The sequence below is a fragment of the Periplaneta americana genome, chromosome 13, assembly GCF_040183065.1.
Source record: "Periplaneta americana isolate PAMFEO1 chromosome 13, P.americana_PAMFEO1_priV1, whole genome shotgun sequence".
NCBI classification, from domain to species: Eukaryota; Metazoa; Arthropoda; class Insecta; order Blattodea; family Blattidae; genus Periplaneta; species Periplaneta americana.
Window position 1 is genome coordinate 96,601,348 of NC_091129.1, and position 10,064 is coordinate 96,611,411.

Genomic DNA, 10,064 nt, shown 5'->3' on the forward strand with positions numbered 1-10,064 from the left:
TTCACACATAGCAAGTACTTCGGGGCAATAGTTTTATTTTTTCACACGGAGCAAACTCTATTTAGAATTATTTCCATCTAAATATTTATTGTAAATTGACAGATTTGAAAATGTGACACTTGAATGAAGTGACAGTAAGACCTGGTAAGACTGATAGGGACCGTACTTTGTCCCACGACAAAGTGTTAAAGTGTTACTCGAGTTTTTACTATAGTGAACGGCGCGCGCGCATCTCGGAAGCGAAGTTCTTGACTGACTGTTTACGCGACACTTGTTTAGTAAAATTAAGCAGAATAAAACGTAACCACTTTTTTATTAAAACAGATACAGAACAAAGACTTCATAAAATTACTTCAAAGGTAACTTAAACCCAAATAAAGATGTCATTCTACAAAACAATTCTACAAAAAGCATTATGGTAACAAGCATTCTGAAATTAAATGTTTGATCTTAAATACCTTGTAAAAAAATTCTCAACACAGCATTCCAAAGTGAATCTCGAGACATCAGTAAATCAATGTTCTCCTCTTCAAACTCAATTTACATATCTAATCATCAGAGAAAGATCAGAAATTTGACACTAAACATAATATCAATAATATCTTATCTTTCTTACAACATTATCTCAAACATTATGTAAACTGAAACAGTTTCAAAAAGTGATCTTAAAATTTCGCCACGTAACACATTATGTGTAACTTAATCCCTACAAGTTCAGAATTATGTTTTACATTCTTAAACTACTTCAACAGTTACACTAATATTTAAGTTACAATTAAATTATTTTCACAAAGTACACTTTAATACGCTACTTTAGACTACTATTTACACTATCATAAACGATATAGGTCTACATTGATAAAACATTATTCACACTATTATGTACAGTGTTATGTAGTGCAATGCAAGGTACTTTGTCATAATCAGAGCTGCGACAAAATCTACTTTGACATCAAGTTGCATGCAAGTCGACCATACACTTCAAAAAACAAATGATGGCGTTTTGGCACGTCACATAAACAATGACACTCCGTTCAGCTAATACACAATAGTATATTTATCATGTTGGATATCATAGTAATTGAATGAACTGTAAATGTAATTAAAACAATTACTGTAAATACGATTAAAATTATATTATAGCCCTACTAGTTTCTTGCCTGCTTTTAACACATCAGTTACGAATATCGATGCACTACCATTCACTAAGAAAGAGATGTCTATACTTGTCCCAAAGTCTAGTATATACAGTCACGAAGCTTGAGTTGTGAGGGTGCTAGGAACAATACACTGTGCAGGCACTATTTCGCATTGTCTGTGATGAGGCGATAGTAGCGATCCTAGTGGATTGCAACTATCTATGGATGCACAGAGAAAAAGGTTACAAATTCACTTGGGTTAAAGACTGCAAAATTTTTGTTAGGAAAAATGAAAATTCCCAAGTGAATAGAGTGTTTGATTACTATGATCTTGAAAAATTGTAATTGTTAGGCAATTACACCTCTTGATTATTTTCATTGTATTATTTATATTTAACTGTAATCATTGATAACAACAAGCTATATAACAATGTAGATAATTATTATATCAAGTGTAACCCAACAAAAATATTTAATGACTTACTTAACTTTGATAATTATATTGCTAACTGTAAACATCTTAATTTAAAACTGATTCATTTAAACATTCGTAGTATAAAAAAGAATTTCTCTGAATTTTGTGCCTTCTTACAATACTTTTCTTTTAATTTTGACATAATAATACTTACTGAAACTTGGCTTCGTTATGATATAGGTTTTGACATACCAAATTATAATAAGTTTATTAAACCTTGTAAATACAATAAATGTGATGGCATTGTAGTGTATTTTAGAAATGATATTGAAGTGTCAGCTTCAGATATTGAAATTTTCAATTCAAATTGCATACATTTCAAATTTAATTTCAACAATACTATTATTGAGTTAACGGCAATATATAGATCCCCCAATTTAAACAAAACTGAATTTATAAATGATGTGGAAAGCTTTCTAATGAACAAGAAAAATGTTAATAACCGCATTATAGTTGGAGATATTAATATTCAAATTCTAGATGACTCTATGGATGACTTAGGGCAAAGATATATGAATATCATGTATGAATTTGGTTTTTACCAGTTATTAAAATCCGTAACTAGACCACAGTCGAAAAATTGTCTTGATCATATTTTCTTTAAAACCAATAACAAACTACTTGAATTTATACCAAGTGTTTATCATAGCAATATTACTGACCATTACACTATCACTGCTTTAATTACATTTATTAATAAAGTAGATTTTGTAGACTCTGAGACTTATAAATATAACAGTAATATCAATTATGATGACCTATTGTTAGATATAAGTAATGAAACATGGGGTACTGTAATGAGTTGTAATGATCCCGATAATGGTATCGAAATTTTTTATCACATTTTAAATACGAATATTATAAAGCACACAAATAAAACTACTCAAAAAGTTTCTAGTAAGTTTAAAAAGATTAAACCATGAATTACAGATGGTATAGTTAAATCAATCCGTACGAGAGACAAACTTGCAAGCAAATTAAGAAAAGAACTATTTAATATTATTTAAAGAAACAAATTTAAAAAATTTCGTAACATATTATCTAACGTAATAAAGAGAGCGAAAGCTAATTATTTCTCCATCAAATTAGAAAAATATAGCAATAATTCTAAAATGTTTTGACAAACCGTGCGAGAAGCGGCAAATATTGAAGTAAATAAAAAATAACAATTAAATGAGATTGTTTCTCGAAATGGTTTAATCTTAAGTGATAAAATACACATTGCAACAGAATTTAACTCATATTTTACAAACATTGGCTTGGATATTGTATCGTCTATATAAAATAACAACTTCCTTAGCAATGTAACTTCAGTAAATGCTTGTATGTATCTTTACCCCGTAACAGATGACGAAATAATCAATATAGCCAAAACTTTAAAAAATAATGTATTACCTGGTCCTGATAACGTAAGTGCTAAAATACTTAAGAAGGTTATAAATTATATTGCCAAACCTCTAACTCATATTTTTAATTTATGTTTTCTAAATGGCAAATTCCCAAATAAATTTAAAAATGCAATTGTGAAACCTATTTTTAAAACAGGAGACAAAAAAATATGAACAATTATAGACCAATATCATTACTTTCATGTATTTCAAAATTACTAGAAAAATGTATTAAAGTTCGATTAATGAATTATCTTGATAAACATAATATATTAAGTGATAATCAATTTGGTTTTCGAAAAAAAATTCAGTACAGATAATGCAATATATCAAGTTACTAAAAAAATTGTTAGAGAATTTGATCAAAGTAACAAATGTATTGGTATTTTACTGGACATAAGAAAAGCATTTGATACAGTTAAACATGATATCTTAATTGAGAAATTAGACTTATTAGGAATCAAAGGTAATGCTTTAAACTTAATAAAATCGTATCTTAACGACAGAATTCAAATAACGAAAATTGACAATTATTCAAGTGATCCTTTAATTATTAATATAGGTGTTCCCCAAGGCACAGTTCTAGGCCCTATTCTATTTTTAATATATATTAATGACTTATTAAAAATTGACTTACAAAAATACAATGGTGTTCACTATTCTTATGCAGATGACACAGTTTTACTTTTTGGTGGAAAAACCTGGTATGATGCATATAATAATTCAAATAATGGACTTAAATTAATAAAAAATGGTTTGACATAAATTATCTTTCTATCAACGAAAATAAAACCATAATTATTCCATTCTCATTATCTGAAAATTGTAACAAACCTCCTACATCTATATTAAGTATTAAATTACATAATTCTGATTGTTGTCTTATACAGAGTAAATGTCCGATTATTAAGAGTCCTCTGAAGTTCAGTATTTAGGCATAATTTTCGATAATCATTTAAAATGGAACCAACACATTAATTACCTTTGTAATAAATTACGTAAAATAGTATATTATTTTGTTTTATTGAGGAATTACTTGTCAATAAGTTCATTACGTACAATATATTTAACTTTATTTCAATCGGTAATTATGTATGGAATTATAGGATGGGGTAGCCCATTTAAATCCAATTTTAATCCACTTTATTTATTACAGAAGAAAATAATTAAAGTGTGTCTTCATATACCTATTGATTTTCCATCTCAAAATTTGTTTCTAGACTTTAATGTACTTAACGTAAGACAAATTTATTATATTGTATTAATAAAATTCATACATAAAAATCGAAATAATTTTGAATTGTATTCTCATAGTTATGAAACAAAAGGTATGAATTCTTTAAGATTGTTTGAACCAAAATGCAACACTGTTACAGTATTTAATCATAGCAGTAATTTAGGCCCAAGAATATATAACAAATGCATATTTAAATATCCTAATCTTGTCAATTCTAAAAGTTCTAGTATTAAATTTAAAAAGTTATGTATGGATTTTATAAAAATTTAAAAATTGTAAATTTAAATTTATATACTATAATTGCAAATTATATTGTATAATTATTAATTATAATTGTATTGTATAATTATTAATTTCAATTTAGGAATCCGCCCCTGAGCACGAGTTTTACTCTTTCAGGGGCGAGCTAAAGTTTCTCTGTATATTTTATATTTTATGTTACAATTATTAGCAAAATAATAAATAAATAAATGTTTACTACGTATTAAGCTTTGTGACTGTATAGACTATACTAGACTGTGCTGGTACTGTACAGTGTACAGTATATCAGTAACCACTCCTCCGTCTTTGCCTTGCTACCCCGAGTCCTACGTATCTTCTTTTTGTTTTAGTAGGTTATTTTACGACGCTGTATCAACATTTCAGGTTATTTAGCATCTGAATGAGATGAAGGTGATAATGCCGGTGAAATGAGTCCGGCGTCCAGCACCGATAGTTACCCAGCATTTGCTCATATAGGGTTGAGGGAAAACCCCGGAAAAACCGGTCAGACGCGCTAACAGTTACTCCACAGGTGTGGACTTTGATATCTTGTGTAGGGAGATTTTGCCGCAGTTCAGGTTATAATACTATAACCTATTTATTTTGTAAATAGTGTAGCCTATAATAATGTAAATATGTTTGCTCAATGTAAGTCTACATTCTTTATGATAGTGTAATATTAAAAATTGCGTAATATACTTTGTGTGAAGTGACAGTCAGACTTTGACTATTTTTAAAAGCCGATTGTCAAAAAATCTACTTTTCGTCTATAGAATATAAAACGATCATCTTTCTAATACATCTTCGTAGATTTTTATGTTTATTTTTAATATATCAGTTTTCCTTCATTATGTTAGTTATTTATTTCATCCAAATTGTCTTATTTAAAACTAAATTGTAATTGGTTAGCTCTTATAATTGAATGTAACTGAACTAAAACATTTTATTATTATTATTATTATTATTATTATTATTATTATTATTATTATTTTATTCATTTATTTATTGCTAATTATTATAACATAATATATAATATATACAGAAACAACTTTATCTCGCCCCTGAAAGAGGAGAACTCGTGCTCAGGGGCGGATTCCTGAATTGAAATTAATAAGTATACAATACAATTTGCCTTATGTCTACTATGCAATTATAGTATATAAATTTAAATTTACAATTTTTAAATTTTTATAAAATCCATACATAACTTTTTAAGTTTAATACTAGAACTATTCGAATTGACAAGATTAGGATATTTAAATATAAATTTGTTATATATTCTTGGGCCTAAATTACTACTATGATTAAATACTGTAACAGTTTTGCATTTTGGTTCAAACAATCTTAAAGAATTCATACCTTTTGTTTCATAACTATGAGAATACAATTCAAAATTATTTCGATTTTTATGTATGAATTTTATTAATACAATATACTGTAATAAATTTGTCTTACGTTAAGTACATTAAAGTCTAAAAACAAATTTTGAGATGGAAAATCAATAGGTTTATGAAGACATATTTTAATTATTTTCTTCTGTAATAAATAAAGTGGATTAAAATTGGATTTAAATGAGCTACCCCATCCTATATTTCCATACATAATTACCGATTGAAATAAAGTTAAATATATTGTGCGTAATAAACTTATCGACAAGTAATTTCTCAATAAACAAATTATTATTATTATTATTATTATTATTATTATTATTATTATTCCATTGTTTTTTATACTATATTTGCCATATATTTTTGTTGCGACTGGGAGAAAGAGAAGGTCTTATGGCCCTAAGTCTGCCAGTAAAAATAAATCAAGTAAATAAATGAACAAATAATTGAAATTGTATGAAAAGTCATCACAGATTAGCCTTGATTACTAGAATGCATTGTAAACAGTATGCGAAGTCTAATAGTTTTGAATTATGAATAGAACGTCAACTGCAGCACAAAGAAGAAGCAACTGTTTTCTGATAGTCCTACCTGTGACAAAGTCGCGTCGCTACAATATAGTCTGTGGACAACTAACCTTATCTCTGCACACCTTGGTCCAAAATACTGTCCCTACTGATCAGTGTGACACCGAAGAATATTATTTAATCGGAAGATATTCTCCCAGTAACTAAGTAATTCGTGGAGCGATCTCCAGTACAGTAATTAAATTTAACTGCTTGTGGTCAGTGTACACTTGGAATCAAATCAGATAGTGTGGGACCTCCTTATGTAGATCAGTTTACATATATTTAATATTACCCACATAAAACATATAGAAGGCCTACAAAAGGTTCGAGAGTAGCCTAATCCATGAATCACTTTCTGGCTGAAGAAAGGAAACTTTTGTGGAGGCCTACATTATGCTCAGGATTTATAAAATAAAATAAAAAGTTCATTTTGCAAAAGCCTGTGTAACGTTTTAAGCAGGGGCGGCTCGCCCATAAGAGCTGCGGAGCTGCAGCACTCTCTGCTTTGTCAAGAAAATAAAAATTATTTTAATTTGAATTTGAATTTGTAGAACAATTTTTTATAGCTTTTCTTAAGTAAATTGCTTTATATTTCATCTGGCCTGGAATATGTACTATTATCTTATGCATAATAGTTTTGCGCATCGACTGTATTGGAATTAACACTGCATTCAAAGTCGTCCTGGAGTCTGCAGGGTGGGACAGCTCATAGAGTGTGTGTCTTGCATGGTCAGGGGGTAGAGAGGTGAAGGGAAGCAGAGGGAAACTGCCGCTGTTTAAAACCCATATTTCGCTGCAGTGGCTTACAGAGCCAGGCTACAAGGGAAGATCCTTCCTCCCCTCCCACACAGCTATTGTAATGCTACGTCAAATAGATTCTCTATTCCCTTGAAACTTAATGACAAAATTTTTATTTTCTCTTCACATACTTATTGTTGTAGAATCTTATCGAGTTAATATAACGAAATTAATATCCTCTTTTGCCTTATTATTATATATCCAGCCTCCTTAACTCAAAATGTTTGCAGGAGTAGAATCCTTTTGATATAACATGTAAAATACGAAAGAGACCTCTTTCCAGTTTTAGAAAATTGTTGACCATCAGTATATCCGAGTGTTGCTTTGGTGTGACATCTTAGTACCGTAACTTAACCAGTGCAAATGTGCAAGCATGAGTGTGTGTGAATTACAGAATATTAATTTATCTCAACTTTCCCTTGCGGAGAATATTGAAGTGAAATTTGTATATACCAAAATCTACTGCAGCGCCCACAATCCACAAGTTCACGAGCCGCCACTGGTTTTAAGCATAAGAGATCAAAACCTGTGTCCAGTGAGAGTGATAGGGTTCAACTTCAGCTAGCACAAAAACACATACACTACTAGAGGTGAGGACAACCAATTATCACTACCTATTGTAGCGTCCCATATTCATCAAGATGCTGGGTGGGCACAGGTCTCACACACTGGCTGAAATTTTATGAGAAAATTTCTTCCTCATGAGAACTCGGAGTAGAGCTCATTCCGTAATGGATATTCAGGCAGGTGAATGTAGAATATCCAACGGCCACTGAACGAATATTTCACTTTTATCGCTGTCAATGTTGCGCTATAATCATATATGCAAGGTAGGCTATAATAAAAACCTAAACTAACCAAACCTAACCTGTCAAAGAAGCAACAAGTTATACAAAATATGTGTAAAATTGGCCTATGTCTCTATAGTGGGCGGGACATAAGTAACATTGACCTTCAGGCATGATACCGTAGACTACGATGCTAAGGCGCAGGATATTCTCCCAGTACTTTCTCTACGATATTATGCCGTCTCACGAAAGAAGATCTCATAACCATGAGGCTGAAAACACCTTGGAAAGTCATGTGACTGTAATTATTGTAAAGGAAATGTTCAGTACAAATTATTCTGCGCTGTATCAGGAATAAACGTGCACGTACGAAACGTCGTCCAGTTTCAGAAATATGAATGAATGATTGAATATATTTGTCTTTAAGCAACACACCTTTAGGTGAGACGGCACTTCACATTATTATTATTATACAGTGCCGTCTCCCCGCGTTACAACGCCCTCATACAAGTCATTTAGGTCGTTACTTATTTTCAATTTATTATTGCAATTTTCCACTAATCTTTTCTTGCCCGTCATCAATTCTTCCACTAATCATACTCCTCACCCATTATTATACCAAAAATACTAGGCCTACTTCTAATTCTTGACCCCCCTTCTTCTGTATGACACATTTCCCCTCACTTCACATCTCTAACTAGTTTCAGGAATAAACCTACAGTTATGTTGGATTGAGTCTTTTATTTTTGTTTCGGTTAGAAATGGAGAGTATAGGTCTATGATAAGAGAAATACGAGTAATTAATGAAGATCATGTAATATACAGGATCCGACAAAAATATCTTACCTTTTTTTTTCGAAACGAGACAACACTATTGTATTTTAATGTAAGTTGGTTTTTATTCTTTTATCGAAAAGAGGCATTATTGCCATTTACTGATACAAAAGAAAAAAATTAAATTTTGAAAATTACACCCTCCAAATGGCGTCCAATTTTTATAATGCACTCCTGGAGCCTGACTCTGAAGTTCAGTACTATCCTGCCTACGACGTACAAGCGGACCTTGGCCTTCCTGTTGACTTATGTTTTGATGCTGAAGAAATCGTTCTGAAATTGTTGACCCACAATAAAATTGTGTTACGGCAGGAAACTCGCTAATGTCGACCCATATTGAAATGTTGTCGGAACTTACGTTGCGTAAGAACTATTGAATCATTTGTCTTGAAAAACATCTCCACGACAAACGCTCGACGCGATGCGTTCCACGGATGCATTGCAACTGAAACTGCATCAATAATGACGTTCATTCCCTATCCTCCCACCGCTGCGCGACTGTCTTATCCACAGTTACTGCCAACTTAAAAAGGTTAGATCTTTTTGTCGGACGCTGCACTTTCTCCTCTTATGAAACGACATTCGGAAATCAGTCACAGCTGACAACAAATTTTCCGCTATGGCTCACTCAAGATGTTTCATCCATTATCACATTAAAATTCCAGAACTCGCGATTAGAAAAGAAAAGAATGGTAGTACAGGTTTGTAGCTGCTCCTATGTCGAAATATTACTGAGAGAGTTCGTTGACATGGCTAATTTTAAACGCAAATTCGACAACCTCATGCCAGTAGCAAAGGGAAAGTGGCTTCATTGGACGTGGTCACGCAAGTTACATTTGTTCATGGACTAACCATTAATAACATTAGCATTCGGCTGTGGCTGAGTGTTGTTACAGTAAGGATTTGAAATTCCGGCGCTTTTTTTTTCCACTATTGATCCCGGGAAAGGCGGCTATACTCGTTGCTGGGAAGACGTAATATACGTCAATACTGACTACAGATACGAGCAATAGGAAATGAAATTATTTTCAAAACAGCTTCAACTATACACTTTAGTAGCCTTCTTATCACGCTCTTGGAACAAACTGTCCTGTGTGAACATATGAGGCGTTCCGTAAGAGAAGGGCGAACCCGCAAAATGTACCTTTAGAGATAATCGATGTTCAATGTATTTTGCCTTTAAACGA

The 10,064-nt window shown here is 31.4% G+C and overlaps 1 protein-coding gene and 1 long non-coding RNA gene across 5 annotated transcripts in view; one reads left to right on the forward strand and one right to left on the reverse strand.

Annotated features, from left to right (window-relative positions):
• LOC138712145 (uncharacterized) overlaps positions 1-10,064 on the reverse strand; it is a 204,356-nt gene that overhangs the window by 94,171 nt on the left and 100,121 nt on the right. The window lies entirely within an intron of this gene.
• The window catches only part of LOC138712130 (cytochrome P450 4C1-like), a 74,819-nt gene that overhangs the window by 19,733 nt on the left and 45,022 nt on the right, over positions 1-10,064 (forward strand). The window lies entirely within an intron of this gene.